The 14,489-nt window shown below is 37.8% G+C and overlaps 2 non-coding genes across 2 annotated transcripts; both read left to right on the forward strand.

The window, feature by feature from the left end:
* Positions 1-592: 592 nt before the first annotated feature.
* Positions 593-700, forward strand: LOC112712010 (small nucleolar RNA R71). The gene has a single exon (XR_003157653.1). It is a non-coding gene; the product is annotated as a small nucleolar RNA R71 (small nucleolar RNA).
* Positions 701-14,058: 13,358 nt separating this feature from the next.
* On the forward strand, positions 14,059-14,166 carry LOC112713023 (small nucleolar RNA R71). The gene has a single exon (XR_003158049.1). It is a non-coding gene; the product is annotated as a small nucleolar RNA R71 (small nucleolar RNA).
* Positions 14,167-14,489: the final 323 nt, after the last annotated feature.

Here is a 14,489-nt window from a genome sequence, read left to right on the forward strand (position 1 = left end):
AAAACACACAAACTCATAGTAAAGTCTAGAAAAGTGAATTTTAACTAAAAACTAATAAAAATATAATAAAAACTTACTAAAACATACTAAAGACATACTAAAAATAATGCCAAAAAGCGTATAAATTATCCGCTCATCAATCCTTCCATGAGAAATTTGGATGATTTCTCCATGATGAATTATAGGTATTTCCATAAGGTTCACCCATGTAATTTACCTCTGCCATTGTAGGGTTCTCAGGATCATAGGCTTCTTCTTCAGAAGGTGCCTCCATAATACTGTTGGATGCATTTTGCCATCCATTCAGACTTTGAGAAATTATGTTGACTTACTGAGTCAATATTTTGTTCTGAGCCAATATGGCATTCAGAGCATCTATCTCAAGAATTCCCTTCCTCTGAGGCGTCTCATTATTCACAGAATTCCTCTCAGAAGTGTACATGAATTGATTATTTGCAACCATGTCAATAAGTTCTTGAGCTTTTACAGGCGTTTTCTTTAGGTGAATGGATCCACCTGCAGAATGGTCTAATGACATCTTAGAGAATTCAGATAGACCATAATAGAATATATCAAGAATGGTCCACTCTGAAAGCATGTCAGAAGGACACCTTTTGGTCATTTTCTTGTATCTTTTCCAAGCTTCATAGAGGGATTCACCATCTTTTTGTTTGAAGGTCTGAACATCCACTCTAAGCTTGCTCAGCTTTTGAGGAGGAAAAAACTTAGCCAAAAAGGCCGCGACCAGCTTATCCCAGGAGTCCAGGCTATCTTTAGGTTGTAAATCCAACCATGTTCTAGCCCTGTCTCTTACAGCAAAAGGGAAAAGCATGAGCCTGTAGACTTCAGGATCTACTCCATTAGTCTTAACAGTCTCACAGATCTACAAGAACTCAGTTAAAAACTGGTAGAGATCTTCTGATGGAAGTCCATGGAACTTGCAGTTCTGTTGCATTAGAGCAACTAATTGAGGTTTCAGCTCAAAATTGTTTGCTCTAATGGTAGGGATTGAGATGCTTCTTCCATCAACTTGGAAGTAGGTGTAGTATAATCACCAAGCATCCTCCTTGCATTATTGTTGTTAGGTTCAGCTGCCATGTCCTTTTCTTGTTCGAAAATTTCAGTAAGGTTGTCTCTGGATTGTTGTATTTTAGCCTCTCTTAGTTTCCTCTTCAGAGTCCTTTCAGGTTCTGGATCAGCTTCAACAAGAATGCATTTTTTCTTGTTCCTGCTCATATGAAAAAAAAAGAGAACAGAAAATAATAATAGGGATCCTCTTTGCCACAGTAGAGAGATTCCTTTATGTTAGTAGAAGAAGAAAAGAATAGAAGAAGGAAAAGAGTTAAGAATCCAAACACAAGGGTGAAGATAGGTTCAAATTCTTGAGATGAAGAGAAGTGTTAGTAAATAAATAAATAAATAAAAGAAGATGGGAGAGGGAGAAACTTTCGAAAATTAATTTTCAAAAAGGGTTAGTGATTTTTGAAAATTAAGAGAAGAATTTAAAATTAAAATTAAAATTTGAAACAATTAGTTAATTAAAAAGAATTTTGATAAAAAAAAGGGTGAGGAATTTTCAAAAATTAGAGAGGGAAAGGTAGTTAGTTAGTTTTAAAAAAGATAAGAAACAAAGAAAAGTCAATTAGTTAGTTGAAAATCAATTTTGAAAAGATAAGAAGTTAGAAAAGATATTTCAAAATCACATTTTTGAAAAAGATACAATTTGAAAAAAGATATTTTTAAAAGATATAATTGAAAATGATATTTTGAAAAAGATTTAATTTTTAAAATTTAAAATTGATTACTTGACTAACAAGAAACTAAAAGATATGACTCTAAAATTTAAAGATTGAACCTTTCTTAACAAGAAAGTAACAAACTTCAAATTTTTGAATCAATCACATTAATTGTTAGTAAAGTTTTCGAAATTTTGAAATAAAGATAAGAAAAGATTTTGAAAATAAATTTTCAAATTTTCGAAAATAAAAAAAATGAAAAAGATTTGATTTTTGAAAAAGATTTTGAAAAGATAGGATTTTTAAAATTGAAAATTTGACTTGACTTATAAGAAATAGCTAAGTTTTAAAATTTTTTTTACTAAGTCAACTCAAATTTTCGAAAATTATGAGCAAAATAAGGAAAAGATATTTTTTTGAATTTTGAATTTTTAATGATGAGAGAGAAAAACATGAAAATGACTCACAACATAAAAATTATGAATCAAAACACGTTATGCATGCAAGAACACTATGAATGTCAAGATGAACACCAAGAACACGTTGAATGTCAAAATGAACATCAAGACTTATTTTTGAAAGAATTTTCAAGAAAAGAAAACATGCAAGACACCAAACTTAGAAATTTTTTTTGCTTAGACACTATGAATGCAAGAATGCACATGAAAAACAACAAAAGATACAAAACAAGAAAACATAAAGATCAAACAAGAAGACTTACCAAGAACAACTTGAAGATCATGAAGAATACATGCATGAATTTTCGAAAAAATGCAAAAATTTTTAAAATATGCGATTGAAACCAAACTTAAAAATTGACTCAAGAATCAAACAAGAAACACAAAATTTTTTTGATTTTATATTTTCTAATTTTTTTGGATTTTTTTCGAAATTTTATAGGAAAAAGAAAATAAGAAATTCAAAATTTTTAATAGGAATTTTAGGAATCTTTCAATGTTAGCCTAAAGCTCCGATCCAAGAGTTGGACATGGCTTAATAGCCAGCCAGCTTTAGGATATAAATCAGGCATGCAATAGTTGATACTTTATCCAACTCCATATACATGCCTTTTATGTTGACAAGTGGAGGCGTCAATCCAAAAGAATTTGGATATGGCTTTACAGCCAGCCAGGCTCCAACGTGTTACCATGAAACACTATAATTCATTCTTAAAAATTTAGAATAATTTTCGAAAACAAAGGAAAAAAAATTTTTTTCGAAAAAAATTTTTAGAAAAACGAAAAAAATAAAAAATTTTCAAAGATTTTTGGAAAAAGATTTTTGAACATAAAACAAAAAGAAAATTACCTAATCTGAGCAACAAGATGAACCGTCAGTTGTCCAAACTCGAACAATCCCTGGCAACGGTGCCAAAAACTTGGTGCACGAAATTGTGATCTCTAATAATGGCATTCAACTTGGTATGCACGTCTACTAACTCATCACTTTCTTCACAACTTTGCACAACTAACCAGCAAGTGCACTGGGTCATCCAAGTAATAAACCTTACGTGAGTAAGGGTCGATCCCACGGAGATTGTTGGTATGAAGCAAGCTATGGTTATCTTGTAAATCTCAGTTAGGTGGATAATAAATGGTTATGGGATTTTCGAAAATTAATAATAAATAAAGCATAAAATAAAGATAGAAATACTTATGTAAATCATTGGTGGAAATTCAGATAAGTGTATGGAGATGCTTTGTCCCTATTGAATCTCTGCAACATACTGCTTTCTTACTTTCAATCCTTCATACTCCTTTCCATGGTAAGCTGTATGTAGGGCATCACTGTTGTCAATGGCTACTTCCCATCCTCTCATTGAAAAAGGTCCAAATGCTCTTGTCACAGCACGGCTAATCATCTGTCGGTTCTCGATCATGTTGGAATAGAATCCATTGATTCTTTTGCGTTTGTCATCACACCCAACAATCGCGAGTTTGAAGCTCATCACAGTCATTCAATCCCTGAATCCTACTTGGAATACCACAAACAAGGTTTAGACTTTCCGAATTCTCATGAATGCCGCTATCAATTCTAGCTTATACCACGAAAATTCTGATTAAGGAATCCAAGAGATATGCGCTCGGTCTAAGGTAGAACGGAAGTGGTTGTCAATCACACGTTCATAAGGATGGATGATGATGAGTGTCACGGATCATCACATCCTTCAGGTTGAAGTGCAACAGATATCTTGGAACAAGAATAAGCTAAATTGAATAAAAAATAGTAGTGATTGCATTAAAACTCAAGGTATAGCAGAGCTCCACACCCTTAATCTATGTGTGTAGAAACTCCACCGTTGAAAATACACAAGTGATGAAGGTCCAGGCATGGCCGAGAGGCCAGCCTCCAAAACGTGATCAAAAGATCCAAATACAATCCAGAGATTATCCAAAGACGTCTAATACAATAGTAAAGTGTCCTATTTATACTAGACTAGCTACTAGGGTTTACAGAATTAAGTAATTAATGCAGAAATCCACTTTTAGGGCCCACTTGGTGTGTGCTTGGGCTGATCTTGAGCTTTACACGTGCATAGGCTTCTTTTGGAGTTAAACGCCAAGTTGTAACGTGTTTTTGGCGTTTAACTCTGGTTTATGACGTGTTTCTGGCGTTTGACTCCAGAATGCAGCATGGAACTGGCATTGAGCGCCAGTTTGCGTCATCTAATCTCGAATAAAGTATTGACTACTATCTATTTCTGGAAAGCTTTGGATGTCTTCTTTCCAAAGCCGTTGAGAGCGCGCCATTTGGAGTTCTGCAGCTCGAGAAAATCCATTTCGAGTGCAGGGAGGTCAGAATCCAACAGCATCAGCAATCCTTTGTTAGCCTTCTTATCAGAGTTTTGCTCAGGTCCCTCAATTTCAGCCAGAATATACCTGAAATCACAAAAAAACACACAAACTCATAGTAAAGTCCAGAATTGTGAATTTAGTATAAAAACCAATGAAAACATCCCTAAAAATAGCTAGATCTTACTAAAAACTACCTAAAAACAATGCCAAAAAGCGTATAAATTATCCGCTCATCAAGCAACTCGTCTGAGGATTCTCAACCTTATCAATCACTTTGCACACCAGCTTCCAGTCACAAGTCTAACATCTACAAAACCCTTTCACGTGAAAACTAAAGTTCCAGAGCTTCCTGTGATACTGTGCACTTATAAACTTCACCTTCCACGTCCACGAACAGTATCCAAAAGAACTAACGTATTGCTTACTATGCCTAAAGGTCACACGTGACATTAAAGCAATTCTAAATTTTACTAAAAAATATACAAGGCCTTGGAAAAGAAGGACAAGCAACAAAAATAGTATCAGTTAGAGTTTGAAAGAATTGTTGAAACTACAAGTGAACAAGAATGTACAAGCAATAAAGAGTGCCGGAAAGAAAAATCAATTTGGCAACCTCAAGAATGACTCCCGAATCAAAGAAAACAGATAGGAACAATAAAAGAAAAAGTAATGCAGTAGTTGGAAACAAAAATCAAGCTGAGTCAAGGAAATATGAAGTGTGCAAAAGAAGAATATCTAAAACCAAAGACAAAGCTCACAAAACTCGAGAGTATGATTAAAAATGCTTTCGAATGCATCACCCATAAGAAATGAAAAACTTAAGAAAAATTATTTTACATTCCTAAAGAAAAGATATGCAACAAAGATGTTGTAAAAGAATGACAAAAGTATAAATGTGGTATTTCTTTAATACAACCTCAGGTTGAAGTAGATTATATAAAGTTTGAAAAAAGTAAGAGCAAAAATTATTTTTCCCAAATATTTGGAAAGATATTTAGGTACACAACTAATAAAAAAGCATGCATAAAACTATTATATAGTCGGAAGGAAATCAAGTTGCATTGCATCAAACAATTTCTAAGTTAAAAAATAGAATAAGTGAGTTTCAAAAAGTGAAAAATCATAACCAGCCTCAGTACTCAAAGCCTAATCACTAGATATGAACCTTAAATAGTAATTAGAGAAGATTAAAAAACTAGAGGAACAATAAAAATATCAAATACACAAGTTTTCAGCAAAATACGGGTCACGCGTATGCATGCCTCTGTCTCGCGTATGCACAATGACAAAAAGGGGTGACTGTAACACCCTAACTTTTATCACCTCATGATCGCACTAAAAGTCTGAGCGCTACTTACCTCTATTCCTTTAATTGTATACTATGTTTATTTTATATTGAGCCTTCGTGGGTACAAACCGAAAGTTTAATTAAGAAAACAGAAAGGTTTTACTTTTATTTACTTAATCACAACGATATATATGTTCACATAACATTATATACGTAGACCCATTCAAAGATTCCCAAATACAATTTCTTCCTCTCTAAAACTAAAATATTAAATGACGAGGGGAAAATAAAATCTAACAACTCAACTTATAAACAAAATCTCCTATGCTCTTGTAGTTCCACACTAAGCCTTCGCACCTGTAGCTGAAAGGGTGGAGATAAGGGGTAAGAACTGGGGAGTTCTTAGTAGGGTCGGGGATAGAAGTTAAGTTCGTTTCATTATGTTCTCAGTCAAATAACAACAGTCAACAAAGTATAATCCAACTCTGTAATTACAGAACATTGAATCTGGTGCACAAAATTGTAAATCACACTTTTCACAACTCGTACCACTAACCGGCAAGTGCACTGGGTCGTCCAAGTAATACCTTACGTGAGTAAGGGTCGAATCCCACGGAGATTGTTGGCTTAAAGCAAGCTATGGTTATCTTATAACTCTTAGTCAGGATAATAATAATTTTCAGTTTTGATTAGTAGTAAATAAAAATCATGGATTAAATAATACTTGTTATGCAGTAATGGAGAATATGTTGGAGTTTTTGGAAGTGCTTTGTCTTCTAAATCTCTGCTTTCCCCCTGTCTTCTTTTTCACGCATGCAAAGTTCCCCCTATGGCAAGCTATGTGTTGGTCAATGGCTACCATCCGTCCTCTCAGTGAAAATGGCTACCATCCGTCCTCTCAGTGAAAATGGTCCAGGTGTGCTGTCACCGCACGGCTAATCATCTGTCAGTTCTCACTCATGCTGGAATAGGATCCATTAATCCTTTTGCGTCTGTCACTGCGCCCAACTCTTGTGAGTTTGAAGCTCGTCACAGTCATTCAATCCCTGAATCCTACTCGGGATACCATAGACAAGGTTTAAACTTTCCGGATTCTCAAGAATGTTGCCAATGGATTCTAGCTTATACCACGAAGATTCTGATTAAGGAATCCAAGAGATACTTATTCAATCTAATGTAGAACAGAGGTGGTTGTCAGACACGCATTCATAGGTTGAGAATGGTGACGAGTGTCATGGATCATCACATTCATAATATTGAAGTGTGAATGAATATCTTAGATAGAAACAAGCATGTTTGAATGAAAAACAAAAATAATTGCATTAATTCATCGAGACACAGCAGAGCTCCTCACCCCCAACAATGGAGTTTAGAGACTCATGCCGTCAAAGAGTACCAAGTTCAGATCTAAAAATGTCATGAGATACAAAATAAATCTCTAAAAGTTGTTTAAATACTAAACTAGTATCCTAGGTTTACAGAAAATGAGTAAACTGAGATAGATAGTGCAGAAATCCACTTCTGAGGCCCACGTGGTGTGTGCTGGGGCTGAGCCTTGAGCTTTACACGTGCATAGACTGTTTCTGGAGTTAAACACCAGGTTGTAACCTGTTTCTGGCATTTAACGCCAGAATGGAACATGGAATTGGCGTCAAATGTCAGTTTATGTCATTTATCTTCAAACAAAGTATGGACTATTATATATTTCTGGAAAGCCCTGGATGTCTAATTTCCAACGCAATTGAGAGCGTGCCAGTTGGACTTCTGTAGCTCCAGAAAATCCATTCTGAGTGCAGGGAGGTCAGAATCCAACAGCATCAGTAGTCCTTTTTCAGCCTGAATCAGATTTTTGCTCAGATCCTTCAATTTCAGCCAGAAAATACCTGAAATCATAGAAAAACACAAAAACTCATAGTAAAGTCCAGAAATATGAATTTTGCCTAAAAAACTAATAAAAATATAATAAAAACTAACTAAAACACACTAAAAACTACATGAAATTATCCCCAAAAAGAGTATAAAATATCCGCTCATCACAACACCAAATTTAAATTGTTTCTTGTCCCCAAGCAACTAGATAAATAAAATAGGATAAAGAGAAACCAAGAAGCAATAATATCTCAGAGTTTTAACTGAAGCTCAGATTCTAATTAGACGAGTGGTGCACGAGATTGTGATCATCAATGGCGCCATTAACATGGTATGCTCAATTGCAATCTCAACTCTTTATCACAACTTCGCACAACTAACCAGCAAGTGCACTGGGTCGTCCAAGTAATAAACCTTACGCGAGTAAGGGTCGATCCCACGGAGATTGTTGGTATGAAGCAAGCTATGGTCACCTTGTAAATCTTAGTCAGGCAAACTCAAATGGTTATGGATGATGTATGAATAAAACATAAAGATAGAGATAGAGATACTTATGTAATTCATTGGTGAGAATTTCAGATAAGCGTATGGAGATGCTTTGTCCCATCCGTCTCTCTGCTTTCCTATTGTCTTCATCCAATCCTTCTTACTCCTTTCCATGGCAAGCTGTATGTAGGGTTTCACCGTTGTCAGTGGCTACCTCCCATCCTCTCAGTGAAAATGTTCAATGCACCCTGTCACGGCACGGCTATTCAGCTGTCGGTTCTCGATTATGTCGGAATAGAATCCAGTGATTCTTTTGCGTCTGTCACTAACGCCCCACAATCGCGAGTTTGAAGCTCGTCACAGTCATTCAATCATTGAATCCTACTCAGAATACCACAGACAAGGTTTAGACCTTCCGGATTCTCTTGAATGCCGCCATCAGTTCTAGCTTATACCACGAAGATTCCGATTAAGGGATCCAAGAGATAAACATTCAAGCCTTGTTTGCTTGTAGAGAAGTGGTTGTCAGGCACTCGTTCATAAGTGTGAATGATGATGAGTGTCACATAATCATCACATTCATCATGTTCTTGGGTGCAAATGAATATCTTGGAACAAGAACAAGCTGAATTGAATAGAAGAACAATAGTAATTGCATTAATACTCGAGGTACAGCAGAGCTCCACACCTTAGTCTATGGTGTGTAGAAACTCCACCGTTGAAAATACATAAGTGATAGTAGTGATCATTGGTTTCGGCCCCAGAGAGGGAACCAGAAGAACCAAGATGAAAATACAATAGTAAAAGGTCCTACTTATAGAGAACTAGTAGCCTAGGGTTTACAGAAATGAGTAAATGACATAAAAATCCACTTTCGGGCCCACTTGGTGTGTGCTTGGGCTGAGCATTGAAGCATTTTCGTGTAGAGACTTCTCTTGGAGTTAAACGCCAGCTTTTATGCTAGTTTGGGCGTTTAACTCCCATTCTTGTGCCAGTTCCGGCGTTTAACGCTGGGCAGTTTTGAGCTAATTTGGAACGCCGGTTTGGGCCATTAAATCTCGGGCAAAGTATAGACTATTATACATTTCTGGAAAGCCCAGGATGTCTACTTTCTAACGCCGTTGAGAGCGCGCCAATTGAGCTTCTGTAGCTCCAGAAAATCCACTTCAAGTGCAGGGAGGTCAGAATCCAACAGCATCTGCAGTCCTTTTCAGCCTCTAAATCAGATTTTTGCTCAGGTCCCTCAATTTCAGCCAGAAAATACCTGAAATCACAGAAAAACACACAAACTCATAGTAAAGTCCAGAAAAGTGAATTTTAACTAAAAACTAATAAAAATATACTAAAAACTAACTAAAACATACTAAAAACAATGCCAAAAAGCGTATAAATTATCCGCTCATCACAACACCAAACTTAAATTGTTGCTTGTCCTCAAGCAACTGAAAATCAAATAAGAATAAAAGAAGAGAATATGCAATGAATTCCAAAAACATCTATGAAGATCAGTATTAATTAGATGAGCGGGGCTTTTAGCTTTTTGCCTCTGAACAGTTTTGCCATCTCACTCTATCCTTTGAAATTCAGAATGATTGGCTTCTTTAGGAACTCAGAATCCAGATAGTGTCATTGATTCTCCTAGTTAAGTATGATGATTCTTGAACACAGCTACTTATTGAGTCTTGGCCGTGGCCCAAAGCACTCTGTCTTCCAGTATTACCACCGGATACATACATGCCACAGACACATAACTGGGTGAACCTTTTCAGATTGTGACTCAGCTTTGCTAGAGTCCCCAATTAGAGGTGTCCAGGGTTCTTAAGCACACTCTTTTTGCTTTGGATCACAACTTTATTTTTTTCTTTTCTCTCTCTTTTTTTTCGTTTCTCTCTTTTTTTTTGTATTCACTGCTTTTTCTTGCTTCAAGAATCATTTTTATGATTTTTCAGATCCTCAGTAACATGTCTCCTTTTTCATCATTCTTTCAAGAGCCAACATTCATGAACAACAAATTCAAAAGACATATGCACTGTTTAAGCATACATTCAGAAAACAAAAGTGTTGCCACCACATCAAAATAATTAATCTGTTATAAAATTCAAAATTCATGCAATTCTTCTCTTTTTCAATTAAGAACATTTTTCATTTAAGAGAGGTGATGGATTCATAGGACATTCATAACTTTAAGGCATAGACACTAAGACACTAATGATCACAAGACACAAACATAGATAAACATAAGCATGATTTTTTCGAAAAACAGAAAAATAAAGAACAAGGAAATTAAAGAACGGGTCCACCTTAGTGATGGCGGCTTGTTCTTCCTCTTGAAGATCTTATGGAGTGCTTGAGCTCCTCAATGTCTCTTCCTTGTCTTTGTTGCTCCTCTCTCATGATTCTTTGATCTTCTCTAATTTCATGGAGGAGGATGGAATGTTCTTGGTGCTCCACCCTTAATTGTCCTATGTCGGAACTTAACTCTCCTAGGGAGGTATTGATTTGCTCCCAATAGTTTTGTGGAGAAAAGTGCATCCCTTGAGGCATCTCAGGGATTTGATGATGAGAGGGGTCTCTTGTTTGCTCCATCCTTTTCTTAGTGATGGGCTTGTCCTCATCAATGGGGATGTCTCCCTCTATGTCAACTCCAACTGAATAACAGAGGTGACAAATGAGATGAGGAAAGGCTAACCTTGCCAAGGTAGAGGACTTGTCCGCCACCTTATAAAGTTCTTGGGCTATAACCTCATGAACTTCTACTTCTTCTCCAATCATGATGCTATGAATCATGATGGCCCGGTCTATAGTAACTTCAGACCGGTTGCTAGTCGGAATGATTGAGCGTTGGATAAACTCCAACCATCCTCTAGCCACGGGCTTGAGGTCATGCCTTCTCAGTTGAACCGGCTTTTCTCTTGAATCTCTCTTCCATTGAGCGCTCTCTTCATAGATGTATATGAGGACTTGGTCCAACTTCTGATCAAAGTTGACCCTTCTAGTGTAAGGGTGATCATCTCCTTGCATCATGGGCAAGTTGAATGCCAACCTTACATTTTCCGGACTAAAATCTAAGTATTTCCCCCGAACCATTGTAAGCCAATTCTTTGGGTCCGGGTTCACACTTTGATCATGGTTCTTGGTGATCCATGCATTGGCATAGAACTCTTGAACCATTAAGATTCCGACTTGTTGAATGGGGTTGGTAAGAACTTCCCAACCTCTTTTTCGGATCTCATGTCGGATCTCCGGATATTCACTCTTTTTGAGTTTGAAAGGGACCTCGGGGATCACCTTCTTCAAGGCCACAACTTCATAGAAGTGGTATTGATGCACCCTTGAGATGAATCTCTCCATCTCCCATGACTCGGAGGTGGAAGCTTTTGCCTTCCCTTTCCTCTTTCTAGAGGTTTCTCTGGCCTTGGATGCCATAAATGGTTATGGAAAAACAAAAAGCAATGCTTTTACCACACCAAATTTAAAAGGTTTGCTCGTCCTCGAGCAAAAGAAGAAAGAAGAGAGTAGAAGAAGAAGAAATAGAGGAGATGGAGATGGCTTTATGGTTCGGCCAAAGGGGGAGAAGTAGTGTTTAGGTTGTGTATGGGTGTGTTTGGGAGGGAAAGTTGTTTGAATTTGAATGGTTAGGTAGGTGCGGTTTTATGAAGGATGGATGTGAGTGGTGAAGAGAAAGATGGGATTTGATAGGTGAGGGGTTTTGGGGGAAGAGGTGTTGAGGTGATTGGTGAATGGGTGAAGAAGAGAGAGAGTGGTGGGGTAGGTGGGGATCCTGTGGGGTCCACAGATCCTGAGGTGTCAAGAAAAAGTCATCCCTGCACCATGTGGCGAGCAAAATTGCTCCCTGTGCCAATTCTGGCATTAAACGCCGGGCTGGTGCCCATTTCTGGCGTTTAACGCCAACTTCTTGCCCTTTCCTGGCGTTTAACGCCAGTTTAGTGTCCCTTTCTGGCGTTAAACGCCCAGAATGGTGCCAGACTGGGCGTTAAACGCCCATTTGCTAGCTTCACTGGCGTTTAAACGCCAGCAAGTTCTCCTCCAGGGTGTGCTGTTTTTCTTTCTCATGATCATCAACCTACAGAAAACATAAAATAACAAAGGAAAATAAACAAAATATAACATTGGGTTGCCTCCCAACAAGCGCTTCTTTAATGTCAGTAGCTTGACAGAGGGCTCTCATGGAGCCTCACATATGCTCAGAGCAATGTTGGAACCTCCCAACACCAAACTTAGAGTTTGAATGTGGGGGTTCAACACCAAACTTAGAAGTTGGTTGTGGCCTCCCAACACCAAACTTAGAGTTTGACTGTGGGGGCTCTGTTTGACTCTGTTTTGAGAGAAGCTCTTCATGCTTCCTCTCCATGGTGACAGAGGGATATCCTTGAGCCTTAAACACCAAGGATTCTTCATTCATTTGAATGATCAATTCTCCTCTGTCCACATCAATCACAGCCTTTGCTGTGGCTAGGAAAGATCTGCCAAGGATGATGGAGTCATCCATGCACTTTCTAGTCTTTAGGACTATGAAATCAGCAGGGATGTAATGGTCTTCAATCTTTACCAGAACATCCTCTACAAGTCCATAAACTTGTTTTCTTGAATTGTATGCCATCTCTAGTGAGATTCTTGTAGCTTGCACCTCAAAGACCCCTAGCTTCTCCATTACAGATAGAGGCATGAGGTTTATGCTTGACCCTAGGTCACACAAAGCCTTCTTAAAGGTCATGGTGCCTATGGTACAAGGTATTGAGAACTTCCCAAGATCCTGTCTCTTTTGAGGTAATTTCTGCCTAGACAAGTCATCCAGTTCTTTGGTGAGCAAAGGGGGTTCATCTTCCCAAGTCTCATTACCAAATAACTTGTCATTTAGCTTCATGATTACTCCAAGGTATTTAGCAACTTGTTCTTCAGTGACATCTTCATCCTCTTCAGAGGAAGAATACTCATCAGAGCTCATGAATGGTAGAAGTAAATTCAATGGAATCTCTATGGTCTCTGTGGGAGCCTCAGACTCCCATGGTTCCTCATTAGGAAATTCATTGGAGGCCAGTGGACGTCCATTGAGGTCTTCCTCAGTGGCGTTCACTGCCTCTCCCTCCTCTCCAAATTCAGCCATGTTGATGGCCTTGCACTCTCCTTTTGGATTTTCTTCTGTATTGCTTGGAAGAGTACTAGGAGGGAGTTCAGTAATTTTCTTGCTCAGCTGACCCACTTATGCCTCCAAATTTCTAATAGAGGACCTTGTTTCAGTCATGAAACTTTGAGTGGTTTTGATTAGATCAGAGACCATGGTTGTTAAGTCAGAGTGGTTCTGCTTAGAATTCTCTGTCTGTTGCTGAGAAGATGATGGAAAAGGCTTGCCATTGCTAAACCTGTTTCTTCCACCATTATTGTTGTTGAAACCTTGTTGAGGTCTCTGTTGATCCTTCCATGAGAGATTTGGATGATTTCTCCATGAAGGATTATAGGTGTTTCCATAGGGTTCTCCCATGTAATTCACCTCTTCCATTGAAGGGTTCTCAGGATCATAGGCTTCTTCTTCAGATGAAGCGTCCTTAGTACTGCCTGGTGCAGCTTGCATTCCAGACAAACTTTGAGAAATCAAATTGACTTGCTGAGTCAATATCTTGTTCAGAGCCAGTATGGCATTTAGAGTATCAATCTCAAGAACTCCTTTCTTCTGATTAGTCCCATTGTTCACAGGATTCCTTTCAGAAGTGTACATGAATTGGTTATTTGCAACCATTTCAATTAGTTCTTGAGCTTCTGTAGGCGTTTTCTTCAGATGAAGAGATCCTCCAACAGAGCTATCCAAAGACATCTTGGACAGTTCAGACAGACCATCATAGAAAATACCTATGATGCTCCATTCAGAAAGCATATCAGAGGGACACTTTCTGATTAATTGTTTGTATCTTTCCCAAGCTTCATAGACGGATTCTCCTTCCTTCTGTCTGAAGGTTTGGACTTCCACTCTAAGCTTACTCAATTTTTGAGGTGGAAAGAACTTTGCCAAGAAGGCATTGACTAGCTTTTCCCAAGAGTTCAGGCTTTCTTTAGGTTGTGAGTCCAACCATATCCTAGCTCTGTCTCTTACAGCAAAAGGGAATAGCATAAGTCTATAGACCTCAGGGTCAACCCTATTGGTCTTGACAGTGTCACAGATTTGCAAGAATTCAGCTAAAAACTGATGAGGATCTTCCAATGGAAGTCCATGGAACTTGCAATTCTGTTGCATTAGAGAAACTAATTGAGGCTTAAGCTCAAAGTTGTTTGCTCCAATCGCAGGGATAGAGATGCTTCTCC

Source organism: Arachis hypogaea, chromosome 1 (assembly GCF_003086295.3).
Source record: "Arachis hypogaea cultivar Tifrunner chromosome 1, arahy.Tifrunner.gnm2.J5K5, whole genome shotgun sequence".
Taxonomy (NCBI): Eukaryota; Viridiplantae; Streptophyta; class Magnoliopsida; order Fabales; family Fabaceae; genus Arachis; species Arachis hypogaea.